Source organism: Oryctolagus cuniculus, chromosome 12, assembly GCF_964237555.1.
Source record: "Oryctolagus cuniculus chromosome 12, mOryCun1.1, whole genome shotgun sequence".
NCBI classification, from domain to species: domain Eukaryota; kingdom Metazoa; phylum Chordata; class Mammalia; order Lagomorpha; family Leporidae; genus Oryctolagus; species Oryctolagus cuniculus.
Window position 1 is genome coordinate 74,042,584 of NC_091443.1, and position 21,659 is coordinate 74,064,242.

Consider the following 21,659-nt stretch of genomic DNA (forward strand, 5'->3'; position numbering starts at 1 on the left):
TAAGTGTCCTTCATGACAGAAGTGAATACTGTTGAAGTAAATGGAAAGGAGATGTTCCCAGTAAAGAAACCAACTCCCCCCAAAAAAAAAATGGCAATTTTAGAACTGAGAAAGACAATATCTGAAATTTAAAGACTCATTGGTTGAACTCAATAACAATGCATGAGAAAGAGTCAGTGTACTGGAAGGTAGATGAACTGAAATTGTTCAACCTGAAGAACAGAAAGTAAAGTTTAAAAATAATTATAGGGCTTTGGGGATCAAATGGTCTAACATGTCATTGGAATCCTTGAAAGAAATTGATATAGGAAAACACAATGGCTGAAAACTTCCCCAATTTAATGAGAGACATAAATTTACAGATTCAAGTCACTAGGGAGTCCCATGAAAGATAAACTTAAATAGGAAGTAACATCCTACCACTTCCTACCTTCTTAGTCACCAGTGCCAACTGGAGAAAGCACCAACTCCTCTAGCTTCCAATTTTGTTCTCCTTTGCCACCACCAAGATCCAGAGTCAATGCCGGAGCCCTCTCTCACCAGTGCCCTGCTTACCTGCCTGGACCCTCAAAGCACCCATGTTTTTGACCTTGGGGTAAGGGCAGGAGCACATGAAGAGCAGTCAGACTCTTGGGGATTAATCCTGGCTGAATGACCCAAGTGTGAGATCTAGAGAAAACTCATTCCCCTTCCTGGGCCTCAGTTCCTCATCTGAAAATTCTCGGGGTTGAACTAGGAATCCTCTAACTCCCCTTCAGCTCTAACATATCCACCCTTTATCAGCAACTATCTGGACATTTTTTGCTCAAAAATAATATCAAAACCTCATTCGACAAAATGAGGCACTTAGCACGTTTCTGCCAAATGTCTTTCTAATTTTCATAATGTGAGAATGGTCACAGAACAGAACCAAAAGTGGAGTTTCATAGCAACCAGGATGGAAGTCAGCTTTTTCCAGTGGGCTCCCACAGAGCCCCACAGGCACTACGGGAAGGCTGAAACTCATTGGAAAGGACAGAAAGCTCTGTAGCCAACTTTCCAGTGGCAATAAATACATAGCCAATGTCGTGTATTTTATATGCTAGAGAATGGAATATAATGGTCCCATTGCCTTGGATTCTGAGTTGGACATCAGGTCTGTGAGACTGTGTTAAGTCACCCATGTCTGTGAGCACATTGGTCACTACCATCTGTATAGCATCTTCAGTTCTGCACGTTATTTCATCCTCCTAATCACCATCCCCTGAGGCTGGTGGTAGCAATCGTCTGTTTCCTCAGAGGACATAATCCAAGGTTAAGGGTTTTACTCCAGACTCTTTTAGCGTCAACTCTTCTAGCTTCCAACTTTGTTCTCCGTTGTCACCACCCAGATCCAGAATCAGTGCAGGAGCCAAGCTGAGCTGCAGCCCTGGGCAAGGGGCCAATTATGTCATGTTTGAAGAACAGACTGTAGTGGATTCAGATCCTCTCATTCCTCTAGAGAGGAACACAGTGTTGAGACTCCTTCTCTCATTCCCTGATCTGTCCCCCAGCCAGACTGCTTGGCCTGGAGCAGCCACTTGATGTTCTCATTCGCAACACCCCACTACCTCCACCAAGACCACCACCACCATATTTGATGGCTCTGTTGAAAACCCCTATGAGAATCTACTGCAGCTCTCCAGCTACATGAGAATCAACTGCAGCTTTAAGTCAGGTGGGCTTGGGAATTAGTGGTGCTTCTTTAGGTTTGCCACTGATTGGCCCCAATGTCTTCTTCCACTTGGCAGAGAGGACTCTACCAAGGAGCTGTTGTTCCCGCCCATCCGCGCACACTCTGCCCTGATGCACCCGAGGTCACTCTACACCCCTCCCTGAGCCACTTTCACCTCGTTTGGTCACATGGTGTCTTCCTATTTTCAAGACAAATGCAAAGTCGAGTCTGAGTATGAGAACTCTTGAGTCACTTGATACTGTCATCATTTCAGAACAGGAAAAGTCAAAAGGTGGGTGGGTTCTTCTCATTCACTAGGGAACAGACCTTCCCTTCTTTGTTTCACCCAGCATGACTCAACCTGAGCTAAAGCTGAGTAGTCCTGGCCTTCAAATAGGAGGCTGGGAGTGGGGGAGCAGCATGTAGGCACCACTGCAAGTGGGGTCACTGGCCCAGACCCCAAGAACCATGTTCATGTGGCATACAGTATACAGAGGAGACTGAGAAAATAAGAGAGAGAGAGCATGGTGGCATGCGGAACCCTTGTTCATATGTGAACTACAGTTTCCCCAGCTATAAAGACCGTAACATGATCATACAGGAGTAGGCTTGGGAAAGACTGGGACGCGTGGCCTCACTGTGGCTATAGCCTGGAATCACTGTGCTTTCTTACTTGGTACTTGGAACTTTGCTTCAGAGGAAAGTAGTTCAGTTCTCACCCCGGTTAGGAACCCGGAGAGATGGAGAGAGCAGGCTTTGGCGTCAGGCAGATGTGGGTTTGGATACCACCTCTGCCATTGCCTGACTCTGTGAACTTGGAATAATTACTTAGCCTCTCCAAATCTTGATTTTCTCTTTTATAAAAAGGGAACTGCAATACTCATCCTGGTAGAGCCACACAAGGGTGAAATATAACAAATGTGAAATGCCTAACAACACCTGCCTTGGTCAATATTAGTTTTTACTCACATACAGGATGGATAGAAGAGTGCACAGATAGGCCAAGCATTCTTGGACAAAGTCATTTCATATTTTAGTTTCTTCATCAGTAAAATGAAGATAATACCATGGGCTTTTGCAAGAGGGTTATGAGAACTGGCAATAATGCCACAGAGTCCAGCATGGCCCTGGGTACCAGGGGTACACCTATATAATTACACTCACCTTAGAGGTCATCAGCAGATCCCTAGCAAGGAGTACCTGGGAAGGTGGCAGAACTCTAGATCAGAGCCTAGAGCCTGGGCCGGAGGAGGCTGGGTGTGGATCTCGCTAGACGAGGACCAGTATCCAGAGGTATAGGACAGGGTGTCCAGGCAGGACATGGCGTCTGGCAAGAGACTCGCCCCTCAGGGCCAGAGCCGCTGCTTCACATACCCAGTTACACAGCCATGTCTTCCAGAGCCTTGGATTCATACACCCTCCCTTCATGCTCTGCGGGGAGTGAGGAATAGTGAAGCCATACCACGGGACAGAAGCATGCAGCACTGGGTAGGGGCGGGGGTGGGGGAGGGGGACCATTTACAGCAGGAGACCTGTGAGCATGAACTCATTACTCCTGGGCAAGGACATTTTGTCTTTTTCATGGTAGAAGCCGTGTCTGTGGGGCTTCAGTCATGCTAGGCTGTCTAAGTCATACAAAAACCCCTGGAGCTTCCTACACAGGTGGCCTTGGTATACAAAAAGATCTCTATGCCCTTCTGGGTGCACCATCTTCCTGGGCTCTCCTTTCAACAAGGGAGCTAGTACCCAACAGAGTACCAGTTATTTGGAGTTTTCCCAAAAAAGCCATGACCAAACACTCTGCTTAGCAAATCCCATTTGTTCTAACTTGCCTCATTGGTCAGCCTCGAATGTCCCTTCCATCCATCAAAATCCTACCCCCACATAGTGCCCAGCTCTAATTAGGAAGTTCTTTTTGGAAGCCCTTTAAAATCTCACAGCTGTTTTCCCTTCCTTAAAACACGTGGTCATACTGCCAACTTTGTCCTGCAAAACGCCTGCTACTGCTTTGTTAACATCTACCTCTGCTACTTTTAATTTTTTTTTCTTCTTGAGTGTTGGTTTCCTCCCTCTTTCTCATTTCTTATTTCCAGCCAGTCCCTGGATCCTGTTGCTTGTACTTCTCAAAGATCCATCAAATCCACCAACTTTGCTCCACCTTCCAGGGCTATTTCCTGGTTCAAGCCCCCATCACTGCCCGAGCCTCCTTCTAACTGGCCTCCCTGCATCTGGTTCTACCTGCTCTGAATCCATTTTCTACTCTAACCAGAGAACCCTTTCTAAGACTCTAACACAAAAATTGCTTCGAGCCCTTTATCCCATTGATCTTCAGGTAAAACATGAACTGTCCAGCGGGCCTTTCAGAGTCCTCTGTCTCCTGGTCCCATTTCTCAACATTCCTCATCCTCTTGTCCACCCCCATCACCAAGGCCTGAAACATCTCGGTCTCGGGCTCCTCACACATGCCACAAGCACAGACTCCAGCCGGAATACTTTTCCTTCCTTCCCACCCACCATGCCATTCATGCAGTGTGTGCTTGGCCCCACACACTCAGTCTGCAAATCTCCAGTGTTATCCTGCTAAGCCTTGATTTGATACCCCCCTACCCCAGTCTGGGTGCCAAACCTAGAGTGCCCTGTCTCCTCCCCATCACTGCAGTTTTTATTCTGCTTTGTAGCTGCCTGTGCCCTTGCCTCTGTCTTTCAGCAAATCACAAGAAATTTGAGAACCTTATTTGGACAATTTACTATTATATCTTCAGGGTTAGGCCCAGTGTCTACCTTCAGAGGATGTTCAAGAATAAACAAAAAGCAATGAATCTGTCCATCGGAATCCTCCTGTGTAGTAACCATTTCTAATGCTTCTTGTACCTCCTTTCAGTTCCTAATCCACAGGGCCCTGTGCATTGTAGGGTTAAAGGAAGTGATTATTTGCTCTTAGCAAAAAGACCTCATTATTATTTATTATGTTAATAGCATGCTCCTCTGTTTCTTGATGTTTTCCATCTGTTCCGAGTGAAAGTTTTTGACCTGTGTGCTGGGAATGCAGCTGGCAACGTGGTGATCTAGAGCTACCTATGGGGTGTTGGTTTTGTAGGGTCTTCAGCCAGGGTTAGGTGATTCCTGGCAGAGCCTGAATGAGCCACTCTTCATGGAATAGCTGGGAAGATCCTTGGGGGAGCCTAGAAACCCAAGTTCCTGCGCTGGTTCCTCACGGCTCCTTCACTATTTAGCTGCATGGCCCCAGACAAATCATTTAGTCGCTCTCTGATCTTTCCTCATTTTCAAAGTGTGGAAAACGGAAGGACCAGTAACTCATTTTCACTTACAAGCCTGAGTTACTGTCCTATGACAAAATATATCACCATGTTCCCATCCAGAGGGGAAGCAGGATTAGGCTCTTTCCAGCCCCCAAATCAAGACACACATATCATTTCATGAGTTAAGTGCTTTGTAGTAATAGTCTTGTGTGTCATACATAGCTTCAAGCTCTGTAGTGAGTTTTCATCATCTTCATTCTTTCCATAACAGTGTGGCAGAGACAAGTATGGTCATGTTCTGAGAAAAGTTTCAGGGGGCAATTTTTTTTTTTTTTTTTTTAGACAGGCAGAGTGGCCAGTGAGAGAGAGAGACAGAGAGAAAGGTCTTCCTTTGCCGTTGGTTCACCCTCCAATGGCCGCCACGGCCGGCACGCTGCGGCCGGAACACCGCGCTGATCCAATGGCAGGAGCCAGGAGCCAGGTGCTTTTTCCTGGTCTCCCATGGGGTGCAGGGCCCAAGCACCTGGGCCATCCTCCACTGCACTCCCTGGCCACAGCAGAGAGCTGGCCTGGAAGAGGGGCAACCGGGACAGAATCCGGCGCCCCAACCAGGACTAGAACCCGGTGTGCCGGAGCCGCTAGGCGGAAGATTAGCCTAGTGAGCCGCGGCGCCAGCCCAGGGCAATTTCTTTTTGTGACTTTATGGGGGTATTTACACAGACCATGAGGGCTGTGGAGGAGGACGTTGGCCTAGAGGTCAAGCCATGCTTAGGATGTCCCTGTTCCGGATCAGGGTGCTTGGGTTCAGTGCCCACCTCTGGCTCCCATCTCCAGCTTCCTGCCACCCACGTGAGAGACCTGCCTTTAGTTCCTGGTCCCCAGTGTCAACCTTCTGGTGGGATGGGAGCACATTCTGTCTGTCTGTCTGTCTCTCTTTCTATCCCTCCCTGTGTGTGTGTGTATGTGTTTGTGTGTGTGTGTTGCTCTCTGTCTCTCAAATGAATAAATAAATGTTTTAATGATGGCTGGCTATGATATGACTAGACAATATAATCTTTTAAAAATATTTATCTGTTTAAAAGGCAGAGATAGAGAGAGACAGGGAAAGAGATAGAGATAGGGAGTGAGAAAGGGAGAGAGAGAGAGAGAGAGGGAGAGAGAGAGAGAGAGAGAGAGAGAGAGAGAGAATCTTCTCTATCTACTGGTTCACTTCCCAAATGGCTGCAACAGCCAGGTCTGGGCCAGCTGATGCAAGGAGCCAGGAACTCTATCGTGGTCGCCTACATGGGTGGCAGGGGCCCAAGTGCTTGGCCTTCTCAGGTGCATTAGCAGGAAGCTGAGTCAGAAACAGGGTATCCAGGACTTGAACCAGCACTCCCGTATGGGATGCCAGCACCACAAGAGGCAGAATAACCCGCCGTGCCTCAACACTGGCCCCTAGTTGATGTGATGCTATGAGCCCATCATCCTAGCTGCTGTCCATCATTGACGGAAACGTTGTTACTAGCCACATTACCACATATGGGGATGCCAGTATCCATTCTCCCCCTCTTCCTGGTCATTGTATTAGAAATGCCAATTAATGCATTTAAAAACCACCTTTCACCACGCATCAGACACAGTGCCGGGTGCTTTGTTCGCCTCGTCTGATTTACTGTCCTCCACAGCCTGAAAGAAAGTGATGCTGCCTCTGTTTTTGCAGGCGAAGATGAAGACACGGAGGCTCCACAAAATGAAACTGTCTGCCCAAAGTCACCCAGTTAATGGCAGAGTGGAGGTACAAAGCCACATTTGTTCAACTCCAAAGACAAGGCCCTGGAACCACATTCCGATGTCTCCCTAACCCCGGAAAGACAGAGCAGTCTCCTGTTCCTGCTCAAGTGGCCACTAACCAAGAAGGTATTTGAGCTCAACAATTACAATGCCTTACTTCCCACTATTTTTATAAACTCCAGCTTCCAAAAACTTACCTGGTTTGATGGGCTGATGAGAGCCAGGTTCCAGATCTGCACATGCCCCCTGCAGCCAGGAGTCAGAGTCCCATCTCTGAGTCGCAATGCTCACACCCTGCCCATGACCCCAGATGGCTCAGACATCTCCTGGAGTGGGGGCAGGCCCTTGGACACCCAATCTCCACAGCCTCAGTGGCTCCTACTCTTGGCCAGCCATGGACAGGGTTGTCAGCGTCCTCCCAGTCGAGTTCTAGAGTTCACAGATTGCAGAGGGCTATTCCATGGGATCAGGGACACGTTGTTCTTTGTGTCCTGTCTGTGGCTATCATGGTTCGAATGCATTTGTTATGATTCAAAGCCACAATCTTTCAGAAAACATGGTCATTGGAACTGAATATTCTATCATTGCCAACATTTGAAAAGTTTAATTTTATTTTGTCAGCCACCCAATGTGCATCTTTCCAGTAATGTGGTATTTCCAGTAGTCTAACATAAACCACACATTCCCCCAAGATGACCATACCCCTTTCTTCTGGAACGTCCACAGGGAACACCCTGAGATGTAACCTGCAGAGGAAAGGGTGACAGGTGGCCCCTGGCCCTCTTACTTTCATTGTCCCCAGTTATGGGAGGCTAAGCACTTTGCCAGGCTTTGCCCTGGGTTGTCACCAATCCATGCCATTTCTGTCTTGCACAGCCTGCCTTACCATTGGCCACATTTTACCATTCCTTTCCTCTCACCCCTTCACTCTCTCCTCTAATCAGGAAGACTCTGGAATGCACTCGTCTCAGTGTACTATCATTCAATGCATCAGGCTTAGCCTAAGCTCCAGCACATTTTAGTAGGCATCAAGTGACAACCACCCGTCCGTTTCCTCATAAACACTGTGATCAACCTTCCCATCCTCACCTGCACCACTTGACGATCAGACATGAAAGAGTGATTTAAATTCATTCATGACATAGCTGTGAAGATATAGGCAGATTTTGTCAGACACAGAGGCACACGCAACTCTCACAAACACGGTCAGGCACTGTGATATCATCAGAGTACCTGGCCAGCGCTTGTCATCGCGCCTCGTAGACATTGCTCAAAACAATTCTGATACAATCTTCAGAACCCATAGTAACAGTCCGTGCAGTAGTTGGAGCCACATGACTACAAAGACCTGCCTCTTCGTTAGCTACAGCAATCTCAAGAAAACCGTGACGTACATGTTTCGTAAATAGCAGCACTTTGTGTTTATCATCCCTGTCAGCAGAAGCAGCAGTTGGTGGATATGAAAGGCCTTTGGAACTCGGTATTTCACTGTCCATCAGCAAGTTCCTCTTTTACATAGATAGCAAAGGACAGTGGCAGAAGTCAGGAGGGGCTCCGCACCCAGTTCCACCTCGGAATAACCATGGGATCTCCATTAGGTCATTTGTACTCTATGAACCTCAGGTTTTTTCTCCATCTGCAAAATTGAAATTAGAACAGCATCTGCCCTACTTTGAGGTTCATATGAGGTGAAAGGATGCAGGCCAGGAAGCAACAGTCAAACGTTAGCCGCTATCTTTTCACATGCATAAACTCCCAGCGTTCACAGCTCTAGGAAGGAGCAGATCTCCCCTACTAGAGATGCAGACATGCACCTGAGTAAGTACTTGGGCGCCTGAGGTCCTGAGTAGGAAAAACAAAGTCAGGTTCAGTTTCTCCTCCTCCATACACAGCACAGCTCACTTGTGGGACCTCAGAATGTCTCAGGATGTCTCCTCACCAGCAAGCAAGCAGTGAACTCAGCTGTAGCAGGTACCAGCTGAGTGCCACTGTCTATCTGTAGGTAGCATCATATGCCACAGGTTGCAAGCCCTGACCTCTGTCACTTCTGGTTGACCAGCTGCAAACTGGCGTTCCCTCCTCAGATTCAATTAATCTGCTAGAGTGGCCCACAGAACTCAGACAAGCAATATAGTCACGTTTACTAGCTTATTATAAAGGATATTTGAAAGGCAACAAATACACAGGCAGATAAAAAGATACCTAGAGCAAGGCCTGGAAGGATCCTGAGTGCAGGAGCGTCTACCCCGTGGATTTGGGCTGCACCGCACTGGTTCTTGTTCACCTTCCTGTAAGCCTGTGTGTGCTCAGTTGTCCAGAAGGTCTCCAGCCCCTGTCCTTTTGGGCTTTTATGAAGGCATGGCTGAAGTAGGGACAACCATGCAGCAATATGATTGGACAAAAAGAATGCAGTTAATGATAATAGATGGAGTAAGAAATCCCAGCAAGGCCTGTCTGTTCAGATTCTTCTTGGTCCCTCTGCAAAACATTCCCGCCCCCAGGGTATGGGGCAGGACCCTTTAGGATATGAGGGTCTTAAGATCTACTATCAAAGTGGGGTAGAGGATTCTTTTACATCTAGCTCCAAAAAAGGAAGGGAAAGAAATATTAGAATATGTTTTTAGTTTCTAGGACCCACATTAGGGAAGAAGACTCCAGTTTCCCTGACCTGCCTTGGGGAGAAAAGGGAACAGGTGAAAGACGGGCAGGGAGAAGTCAGAGAGAGGGTAACTCTGCTTTCTGAAGCCTGAAGTGCTCAGCATTTTTCTAGTTACTTAGGAAATAATGAGGACTTTGGAAGTTTATGAGCCATGGCTGATGGAATAATTATGTTAGAATTTGTATTAGTGTATAATACTGCTTGTTTATATTTCTATAACCCCAGGGTCCCACTTGATGCCCTTTTCCCTCTGTGCTAAGGTACAATATGTGACTTCCTTCCCTGGTCACAGGTACATCATCTGCACACTGCAGGCATCATATGGAGTCCTCGACCTGAAGTCTGGAGCAGACCAGTTGTCAAGAGCCACATGCTGGGCAGAGGGAGACCGAGGACAGCCAGCCCAACCTCCATGAGCTGTGAGTCCCACCTCTTCACCCAGCAGCCCAGCTCCCCCTAGTATGTTTTCCAAGCACCTAGGGAGCACTGGCTACACAGCTCTAGGTTGAGCAAGTACTGAGGAGAGCAGATAAGGGTCAGTAGCACTGCCCTGAGAGGTGCTTCAGCTTACGGAGGCAAGAACTCACAGACACAGGAAAGCAACAGTCAAGCACAAGACAGCACGTGGTCAGGTGCCAAGTGAGTGCCAAGGCCCGAGGGAGTTTCTCAGATGTCCTGTGTAGGCCACTGACGTCTCCATCCTTTATCCCATGTCCCCCACCGTCACCCCCATGACTGCCGACTGTTCCAAGAGCTCACCTGTGCCTTTCTCTTCCCAGCCTGTGTGCCCCTGTCTCTCTCTGCCTGGAATGCCCTATCTTGATTTGTCAGGCTCTTATTCGCTCCACAATCCCCTACCCAGCTGCCATCTTGTGCAGGAACTCCTTCCTCATCTTCTTTTTTGAAACCAGTTGGTCCCCCTCAACGTTTCCAAGCATTTCATCAGCCCTCTTTGAACATCATTTGTTCTGTGCATCAAGCAGTGTATTAGCTTTTCTTTGCTACAACAAAATACCCAAGACATCCAAACTTTATAAAGAAAAGAGGTTTATTTTGTCTCACCATTCTGGAGACTCACAGTCAAAGATCAAGGTCCCCATTGGTTTGACTTTGGATGATGGCCTTCCCACTGGCAGGGTCCCCAGGGGGCACAGAGCAACACATGGCAAGAGACTGGGAGCACAGGTTTGCCGATATTTATCCTTATAAAGCCACAGGATTCAAACCTGGAGTCTCCACTCATGACCTAATCAGATCTCATCACTTCCTATATGCCCACCTCTAGTCAACATCATTGAATTGAGTTTTCACCCTTAGTACCATTAACATAAGACTCTGAGGACTAAACTCCTGAGGTCAGGGGGATAAATATTCAAATCTTAGCAAGCCAGTAGATGATTTCTTGGGTCTATCAGAAAAGACCTAACACAATGACATCTCTCCCTGTCTTGTGGGTGATTCTTTTTAATGATCCCATCCATCTCCCATGCTGGCCTACCAGCTCCACAAGATCAGATGCCCGACTTTTCCACTGTTGCCTTCTCCAGGCACAGACCAGGCCTGCTCTTCAGTGAGTATCCACTGAGTTGGGCAGATGTGAACACAGCAGAATGACAGCACTGGGGACCTGGTCACTGCCCCAAAGGCCCACGATGCGGGGCGGGGTGGGGGGTGGGGGCTCCAATCAAAAAGGAAACAAAGTTGCTAAGCCTTCGCTCAACAAGGCCACGAAGCCTTTGCTGGAGTTAGCCGCACTTCCGCATCCCAGTGACTCAGCGTTCCCAACAATCCAAGATGGCCTCCCGGGGAGGTACCTAGCCTGACAGGAGACTTCCGTATTCGTGAACAGTATCTGTCCTCGGCTGTGATAGGCCCTTGAGGGCGTGCCCGGCTCGTGTCCTGCCTTACCTTTCTGCTGGTTGGCTCAGTTCCCTTGTGCCCTGGACAGCCCCCTTTCTGTGTCTATAAAAGCTTTTCCCCCTCCCAATAAAGTCGAGGACCCGGCTGCGCCCTTGGCGGTGACTGATCTCCCGGCTCTGGTGTGGTTCCTTTGCCGCCAACACTCATCATCCCGCTCGGCCCCCGAGCTCCCCAGGCTGGCCCTGAGGAGCTCTATCAGACCTGCTGCCCCGTGACGAGTAGCGCCACGAGAGGACATCCAGGCAGGTGGTACTATGTCCTGGGTTGAGGGATGGCCTAGGCCCTCATGGAAAGAGGAGGAATCAGCAGAACTCCTTGGGAGGAAGAGAAACCCATCAAAGTCCTATGAACTAAATTGAGAGAAACTATATAGAGTAGGAACACAATGAATAAAACTCCTGATAGCAACAGCTTAAGTCAGGGAGTACTCTTCCTCTTCTGCAAGATAAAAGGAAAACAGAGCCACAGTTCCTTCCCCACGTGTCTGTCTGGTGTGCCTTTCCCCACCTGAGCCACGGGCCAGAGCTGGGCTCTGCAGACAGCAGGGTGTTTCCTGGACTTGAAGTAGGCTGAGTAGCAACCTGTTTGTCCCTTCCTGCCCTCTTTGGTTAGGGGGAGGAGGGAAAGGAGGCGTCGTGAGTTTGGAGACCCCCATCCTCTTCACAGGAAGGACCCTGATCACTGAGTGGGGCTGCTACTCTTCCCAGGTCTCCAACTGAGAGAGCCCAAGCAGAGAACAGGCAGAGAGCAAGGCTTTTCTCTAACCCTGCAGCCCTTACCTGATTTGCAAGCACAAAGGGACAGTTAATAGAGAACTACTTTATGCAAATGCCTCCCTTTGAATACTATATTTAGAGAAAGGAACTGATTTGGCATTTAGAGATAAATTTTATGTAAGAGTTTGCTGCTGCTGCTCCTGTTGTACTGTTAATCATCCAAACAATAAGAGCAAACTGGAAATACTCAAATGTCAGTACACCCCCAAATGGCTTAAAAATACATCCCAGGCCCCCTTTAGTTGTCACATTTTTTTAATTCTGGAAAAATACTTGGCATAATCCAATGCTTAAAATGGTTTCCAACCCTCCCTCTCCAATCTCCTCCATTAGAGTTTTACAAGGGCATTTGACCGCAGCACCTTGGGCCAAACTAACTCCACTGTGGCCATGGGCAAGTCCCTTACCTCTGGGTCTCACCCCCTGAATGCAGGCCCTCTAAGTGTCTCTCTTGCTGTGGAGTTCCTTCTAGTGCTGTGAGTCCAGGACCAGCGATCCATCCCACTAGGAAACAGTGCAGCCCCTAAACTTAGAGGTAGGTGTACAGGAAACACCACTTCTGACTAAATTGTTCCTGAACTGCTGCTCACACAGACGTTCCAAACTTTCAAGCCTAAGTAACGACTCCAAGGAATTTAGTGTTTTCTCCTTGAACCAAATGAATGCTGGAGCTGTAAGGGCCCTGGACAGGCCTTCGTTGGCCCACTAGCAAGAAGGAAATTGAACTTCCACCCTATTCCTGATGTCCCTTCCAGTGGCTTCCAGGACCACTATGCCTAAATGGCCTCCTAAGCCCCTATAAAATGTCATCACCATCCCTGGGGTGGCAAGCAGTTGCCCACGGCCCTCCCTCAGTCCCCTCATTCTCCACCTGTTGAGAAGCTACTGTGGAGGAGGCTCCACCCAGGTGGAAGGGCAGCCACGCTCCGACATAAAGCTTCCCAAAGAATTCAAATCAGATGTCCCATAGGAGGGAAAAAATCCAAGTTTCCAAAGAAATGAATTTTGAATAGTAGAACCTGAGTCCTCCCAGATGAACTGAGGGAAATATGTTTTGTGGCACAGGAGCTTTCCAATCCGCAAGTTTTTAGTTTGGGTGTGGTTCTAGTTTTTTCTTTATTCAATTGTGTGGTCTTGGGAAATCCATCTCTTTTTCTTTTTTTTTTTTAATTGATTTATTGGGGCTGGTGCTGTAATGTAGTGGGTAAAGCCACTGTCTGCAGTCACTGTCTACAGCGGCAGCATCCCATATGGGAGCCAGTTCAAGTCCTGGCTGTTCCACTTCCGACCCAGCTCTCTGCTATGGCCTGGGAGAGCAGCAGAAGTCGGCCCAAGTCCTTGGGTCCCTGCACCTGTGTGGGAGATCCAGAAGAAGCTCCTGGCTCCTGGCTTCAGATCAGCACAGTTCTGGCCTTTGCCACCATCTGGGGAGTGAACCAGCGGATGGAAGACCTCTCTCTCTCTATCTCTACCTCTCTCTATAACTCTGTCTTTCAAATAAACAAAAATAAATCTTTAAAGAGAGAGAGACAGAGATAGAGATATCTTCCGTCTGCTGGTTCACTCCTCAAATGGACACAATAGCAGAGGGTGGGCCAGGCTGAAGTCAGGCGCCCAGAACTCCATCTGAGTCACCCACATGGGTAGCAGGGGCCCAAGCACTTAGGCCATCTTCCCCTGCCTTCCCAGGTCCGTTAGCAGGGAACTGGGTTGGAAGTGGAACAGCAAGGACTCCAACCAGTGCTCATATGAGGTACCAGTTTGGCAGGCAAAGGCTTAACCTTTTGTGCCACAATGCAGGCTCCTAGGGGGAAATCCATTTCTCTGACTACAAATGGCCATTTGTAGTCAAGATAACAAGAAAGCACTTGCAACAAAATGGAGGAATCTGGAACACATCATGCTGAGTGAAGTAAGCCAGTCCCAAAGGGACAAATACCATATGTTCTCCCTGATTGGTGACAACTGACTGAACACCAAAAAGGAAACCTCCTGAAGTGAAATGGACACTATGAGAAATGGTGACTTGATCAGCATAGCCCTGACTGCTAATGGACAACTTAATACATTATCCCTCATAGTATTTTTTTTTTGTCTGTTCTACTTAATATGACTGGTTTAATTCTGTAATTATCACACAGTTATTCTTAAGTGTTGAAAATTAACTGAAATGTGATCCCTGTTAAACATAAGAGTGGGAATAAGAGAGGGAAGAGATGTATAATTTGGGGCATGCTCGGGCTGACTTGCCCCAATTGGTAGAGTTGGAAACATACCAGGGGATTCCAATTCAATCCCATCAAGGTGGCATGTGCCCATGCCATCTCACTATTCCAAGTGATCAATTTCAGTTCACAATTGATCATAATGAAAGGACTAAGAGTCAAAGGGAGCACATAAACAAGTCTAGTATCTGCTAACACCAACCAATAGAATAAATAAAGGGGAGAGTGATCCAACATGGGAAGTGAGATACTCAGCAGACTCATAGAATGGCGGATGTCCTAAATAGCACTCTGGCCTCAGAATCAGCCCTAAAGGCACTCGGATCTGGCTGAAAAGCCAATGAGAGTATTTCAGGCATGGAAAGCCAAGACACTCTGGCAAAAAGATCTCTGTGAGTGAGATCCCAGTGGAAAGAACAGGTCTTCAAAGAGGGAGGTGCCTTTCTCTGAAGGGAGGAGAGAACCTCCACTTTGACTATGACCGTGTCTAAACAAGATAAGAGTCGGAGAACTCAAGGGGCTTCCATAGCCTTGGAAACTCATAACTGGTGCATAGGGAGATTACTGATGCCATAAACAGGAGTGTCAATTTGTAAAGTCAACAAGAGGAGTCACTGTGCACTTACTCCTCATGTAGGATCTCTGTCCTTAACGTGCTGTACACTGAGGCTTAATGCTATAACGAGTACTCAAACAGTATATTTCACTTTGTGTTTCTATGGGGGTGCAAACGATTGAAATCTTTACTTAATGTACACTAAACTGATCTTCTGTAAAAAAAAAAAAAAGAAAAAAAAAAAAAGAAAAAGAAATTATCAATTCCCAACTTGACTCTCACTGGGATTAAACATGACAATAGGTCTGATCTGATTTCATCATCATTTAAAAAAAATCATCTATTATTTTTCACTTTATGTTTCTGTGTGGGAGCAAACTGTTGAAATACTTACTTAAGGTATACTAAGCTGATCTTCTGTATATTAAGATAATCGAAAATGAATCTTGACGTGAATGGAAGGGGAGAGGGAGTGGGAAAGGGGAGGGTTGTGGGTGGGAGGGACGGTATGGGGGGGGAAGCCATTGTAACACATGAGTCGTACTTTGGAAATCTATATTCATTAAATAAAAGATAAAAAAAAAAAAAAAAAACAAGAAAGCACTTGCAAACTCTAAAGTTCAGCGCAGATTTCACCACCCAAATCCCCATCCCAGCGTCTGCCTCCTCCTCCAGGGTGTCTGTATACATCGCACCCATTTCATCCCCATCTCCAATCCAACTTGGACAAACTCTGCTCCAAGGAGGAGAGAGGTTTCCAAAGAAACAGGCTGCAGCGCTTTCCCTTCCAGCCCTCCCCCGCTTCCTCCCTCCCCACCACAAACTCACCACAGGGATTCCAAATGTGGTTTGATATGTGTGGATTTTTCTCCCAAAAAACACTCCAAGTTTCCAAAAGCTACAGGCTGGACTTTGCTGCAGATCTTCTGACACGACGACAATAAATTGCCAGGACAGAAGGAAGGAGGGAGCTTTTCTGTGTCATGGACAAAAACCAGGAGACATTGGGATCTGCCTCTTAGAAATTAGAGATTGCCCGTCTGCTGGCTTACTCCCTAAATGCCCACAACAGCTGGGGCTGGGCAGGGCCAGGCTGCAGCCAGGAGCCTGGAATTTAGTCTGTGTCTCCCAAGTGGGTGCCAGGGACCCAATTACGTGAGCCTCCCAGGAAGGCTGGAATCAGGAATTAGCAGGAAGCTGGAATCAGGAGCAGAGTCGTGACACACGCCCAGGCACTCCAATATTGGATGCGGGCATCCCGAGCAGCACGTTAACCACCTTGCCAAATGCCCGCCCCATCCCTCTTTTTGAAATATTTAACTTCATATACCTGAGAGGCAAAGCAACAGAGAAACACACACATATAAGTATGTTCCATCCGCTGATTCACTCCCTGAACGCCCACAACAGCCAGAGTTGGGCCAGGCTGAAGCTGGGAGCCTAGAACTCCATCCACATTTTCCACATGGATGGCAGGGGCCCATGAACCTCAGCCATCTGCTGGTCTGCAGGGTGCATTAACAGGAAGCTGGATCAGAAGCAGAACTGGCACTGTGATACGGAATGCAGACCTCCTAAAGGCAGCTTAACCACTGCACTGCCGTGCTCCACCACCTTTTGAACCTACACAGAAATGTGTCCCTCTGACAAGACATAGCATCGCTGAACATCCCAGGAGACTGGGAAGTGTAAGGACAGACATGGTCCTGCTTTAAACGCAAAAAGCACATGGCAGGGGGTTACTCCCACACACTGAAGGCCAGTCAGTAGACAGCCATCCAATCCCCAGAGTGGACCTGCTTGTTTCTTTAAGTGTAGACAAAGATTAGTCAGTTATATAGCCATAACTTCCTGTGAATTATTCAAGATACCTGGTTAGCACTTGGCTCATAGGTAACATTTTGTTCCTAAATTAGTTTGGGAATTTTTCTAAAGATGCTAACATGGAAAGCAGAGAAAACAAAGCCAATTCATGGGCTATTAGAAGAGGGACCAATACGTTTCTCAGGCTCCGGTTTGATGAGCCTGTGTGACAAAGTTGCGCTCTGATCCAGTTCTTTTAATCTAGCTCTTGGATGGTTGAGAATGAAATAATGATAAAATAATATGAGCTAATCAATAGGCTAATCCTCCACCTTGCGGCGCCGGCACACCGGGTTCTAGTCCCGGTTGGGGTGCCGGATTCTGTCCCGGTTGCCCCTCTTCCAGGCCAGCTCTCTGCTATGGCCAGGGAGTGCAGTGGAGGATGGCCCAGGTGCTTGGGCCCTGCACCCCATGGGAGACCAGGAAAAGCACCTGGAGCCTGGCTCCTGCCATCGGATCAGCGCGGTGCGCCGGCTGCAGCGGCGGCCATTGAAGGGTGAACCAACGGCAAAGGAAGACCTTTCTCTCTCTGTCTCTCTCTCTCACTGTCCACTCTGCCTGTCAAAAAAAAAAAAATAATAATAATAATAATATGAGCTAAAACAAATTTATGAGCCAAAATATAAAAGGCAACTTGGTAACTGGTTTAAAACCAAGCCTCTATTTAAGTTCAATTATGAAAATTAAGTGAACAGGCCGGCAACACGGCTCACTCAGCTAATCCTCCACCTGCAGCGCCGACATCCCGGGTTCTAGTCCCGGTCGGGGCGCCGGATTCTGTCCCGGTTGCTCCTCTTCCAGTCCAGCTCTCTGCTGTGGCCCGGGAAGGCAGTGGAGGATGGCCCAGGTCCTTGGGCCCTGCACCCGCGTGGGAGACCAGGGGGAGGCACCTGGCTCCTGGCTTCAGATTGGCTCGGCATGCCGGCCATAGCGGCCATTTGGGGGGTGAACCAATGGAAGGGAGACCTTTCTGTCTTCTCTCACTGCCTAACTCTGCCTGTCAAAAAAAATTTAAGTGAATAAAAGCATAAATTAAAAATGCAAATTTCAGAAAAGTAGAGTAAATGTTAAATGCAAGGAAATCCTTTTTAAGCTGTCCACTGATCCCAAATTTTTACTGTCAGACCTGGGTGGCCATGTGGGTTATAATTCTGAGGTGGGAATGTTATGTATTGGGAAAACAAAAGTCAGAGACAGAACAAGAAAACTCTCAGGTTTGTGTTTGACACAGAAGTAGGGATGAAGAGCTCGTTTTTGGTGAAAATGACAAAGGAGAATAGAGAAACACTTTTTCTCCTTCCCCACAAAAGTGAAGAAAATGCCAGTTATAGGAAAACAAAGCAATTAACTGAACCCCCAGCACAGATAACATTTCCCACTTTGATTAGCCTAGGTATCCAAACCAAGTTGCTCCAAGGCATGGCCCTTTTAAGTGATTTTGAAATGCAAGCTGAGGCCAGAGGTCCTGTGCAACATGCAAAGGACTGAGAAAGCTGGGAAGAAAGATTCCATTGGAATTGCCCTCTAAAAATATTTGCCTCTTCCAACCTCTGCTTTCTCTACTCTGTCCTTTTGGGCTAGCAGAGGACGACAGTAGGGACTGTGCCTCATACCTGTTGGGTAGATTGCTACTGAGTTAGGTCTTCTACCAATCACTGTAGCTCAATGCCTAGTTTACCTCTGCACCTCCCAAGGCCTGACTTCCATTCCAAGTGGTGAGAGGCAAAGCTCTTCTAGGAAAATGAAGGCAGAGAAACACATCTGCACCATTATAGTCAAATGTCTGAAAATCTGGGGCAAGAAATGAAACTGGAGTAAAACTAATAACACAACATGGACCATACAGTACAAGGATTCTTGTTGGTAGAATTTTCAAGTGCAGTAAAAGGGAGAATGCAGCTCCAGTTCAACTATTATACTGAAAAATCCTGGATGTCTGGACTTTTACTCCGGGTTTTCTTTTTTAATCAGAATTTTTCAAATCATGTGAAGTACCTAAAGAAAGGAACAGTGTACACATGACCCAGTGGTGTCCTGAAAAGTCAAAAATCACATTAGGAAACATGAGAGTACCTTGAAAGATTCATAGAAAATGAAATTAAAAGGTAAGCTTACTTTGGTGCAAAAAATAATTAGTAATCTATGTATAATTCTTTCATAATATTCATTTTCCATCACCTTTTTGAAGATCCCTTATATATGTAGGATTCAGAATTTTTTGCACCAAAATAAACTTACCTTTTAATTCTGTTCTTTTGTGAGCTTTTTGAAGTGCTCTCATACGACAGACTGGTGTAATAGAAAATGCCCTTCCTGAAGCCTGTCGGCAAGAAGCAGGATTTTGAACCTGAAAAACACCTTAATACAAGACCCAGCATTAGGCTAGTGATACCACCTGACAGAACGAGGCACGGAGCCTTGGGAGGGGCTGGTGCTTAAGGAGCCTGAAAGCTTAAGTGTGTTAGCTTCCTGGCCTGTCTACCAAGAACCCAGCCATATAATTCCTTTAAATAGCTGCTTACTGCTTTTTCTTGAATTAAAGATCTTTAAACTGGAAAATGTGAACTGACTTGTCCGTGGCCGTATAGCTAGTTGGTGGAAAAGTCAGGGGGTCAAAACCAGCCTTTTGAATCCAAATCCAGAACTGTTTTCCCCATGTGTACGACATCCCCACCTACTTTTCATACACCTCAAATCATCTAAAAGTGGCCCTTTATTAGCTATTTATTGACTTTGGCCTTAGGAAGTCAATAAAAAGTCTTAATGACCTAACATCCCAAAAGAATCAACACTTCTAACATTTAGAAGCTTCCTAGGGACTCAGTCCAGCCCCAAACGGCAGCCAGTGGGTGACACATGGCACCATATGTCAGGCTGGTGACAGCCCAGATCTCTCCTGCCTGTGCTCATTGCTGTTCCCCACTTTCTTCAGAATCAAGTGCCAGGGCTAATTAAACCCTGATTAATGCCCACGGCACCACTGGGAGCTCAGCTTGTAAGCTGGCTGGGGAGAAAGCACAAAGTAGTCCCTGCTATTTGATTTCTACTGGCCCAGAGAGTAACTTAATGGAGCCAGCAAATATTTTCCTAGAGCACGAACATGTTCACTCATCCATCCTCAGTCATGCATTCGTTCACCCATTCATTTGACATTCTTAGTGAATACCGTGGTGCAGAGAACACAGTGAGGCATGTATAGTCCATTTAAGGAGAAAAGAATTCAGGAAAACAAGTTAAGATGGAGTGACTGCAGGCAGACAGGACAGAAGATGAGGGTCAGTGCTTCCTCCAGACAGAGCTTATCTGATCAGGAGGACTTCAAGGAGGGCAGACAGAGCCTGCCAGATCCCGGGAAGACCTGGCGTGGAGCCTCGAGCGCCTTCCATCCCGGGGTTGAATAGACAACTATCCCAGTGACGCAGAGGAGCAGGAAAAATTAGCCCCCGTTGCTTGGGCACGTGTTAGTTCCTAATGGCTCCCCACAGTGCAGGAGAAGGTCACAGGGGACCGGGTGTCCTCACTGCACACAGATGCCCTGGGACAAGGCTTTAGTCTGGAAGACAGACCAGCCTTTCCTCAGAGGGCTGGTTTCACCACCATAGTGGCTCTCGGCCACATCCAATCCAGAGCTCCTTCTTGTAGCAAATAACCTGTAGCTCTCCCTCTGTCATACTGGAATGAAACCTATGGATAACATAATCTACCCACACACAAAATTTCCACCCCAATCCGTAATACTGAAAATATATCATGTATTCACTGTGTTATAATCAAGAAATGAAGAAGAGCAAGTTAATATAAAAGTAGTTGGAGACCTGAAATACCTGGTGCACAACCACACTAGAAGATTTAATGAAGTCCTATTGGAGGACTTCAAAAAGTTCTTGGAAAATAGAATTAAAGGGTAAGGTCATTTTGGTGCAAAAAAGCTTTTGAAATCCTGTAGAATGGCTTTTCCTGCATCTTGAGTCCACTGGGCTTCAGACTAGACCCACACCATTGCTTCTCCTGGGTCTTCCAGCTTGCTGACTCAGACTGCAGGTCTTAGTACTTATTTTCAGCTTACATAATCGTGTCAGCCAATGCCTTATAATAAATCTCTTTCTCTATATATCCTATTGGTTCTGCTTCTCTGAAAAACCCCCAGCTAAGATACTCCCACACAAGTCTGGATCCTGTCCTGGCCCTGGCCTGCTTCTTGCCTTCTGTTCCCTGACTCTGGGGTTCTGGGCTCTCAGCTGTTACAGTTTTAGTTCACCCTAACCTGGACCTCTCAATCAGAAGGCTTCAGCTTTGTCACCCAGGATTCCATCCCAAACTCAGCAGGAACCAGGCAATGGCAAACAGGAAGGGAGGGGGAGCACCAACAAGGCACCATCTGTGAGTTGACTGAGCCTCAGACTTCTACCTGTTTTCAGTGTCTGCACATGCAGGCTTGAGGCCTCTTGTGGAACAGGGGCCTTCAGAGGAAGGAGTCCAGTAGTGCCCCTCCAAGAAATGCAACAGGCACATCCGCAAGGTCAAGGTCAATAATTTAGGTGTGCAGGTGTAGAGAACCCCTTCAACTCCACCTGGGATAGAAAAAGAGGGAGCAACATATGTCCTACAGGGCAAGGAACAATGAAAAAGAAAATGGTTGTACTTTCTCCCATCATCTGGATGAGGTTTGTTTGGTGTGGGTGTGGTGAAATATAGGAACAGGAGACTTCAGGAAGATTTGGACACGTTGACTTTGAGGTCCCTTTGGGCCTCTAAGTAGAGCTATGCCATTTGGTAGTTGTCCTTGTGAGTGAGCCCAGAGCTCAGAAGAGAGGCCTGGGCAGCAGAGAGAGGGTTTGGGGTTTTAGGTGGTGGTCAGAAACTTTGGGAATCACCAAGAGGAGAGGCATCGACAGAGAAAGGAGGAAAGGGAGAACCCTGGCGAACACTAGCAG

The 21,659-nt window shown here is 47.2% G+C and overlaps 1 long non-coding RNA gene across 1 annotated transcript in view; it reads left to right on the plus strand.

The window, feature by feature from the left end:
* LOC127483694 (uncharacterized) overlaps positions 1-11,412 on the plus strand; it is a 23,418-nt gene extending 12,006 nt beyond the window's left edge. Inside the window, exons 2-3 of the long non-coding RNA XR_007910193.2 lie at positions 6,656-6,852; positions 9,678-11,412. This is a non-coding gene — a long non-coding RNA (uncharacterized lncRNA). The remainder of the gene's footprint in view (positions 1-6,655; positions 6,853-9,677) is intronic.
* Positions 11,413-21,659: the final 10,247 nt, after the last annotated feature.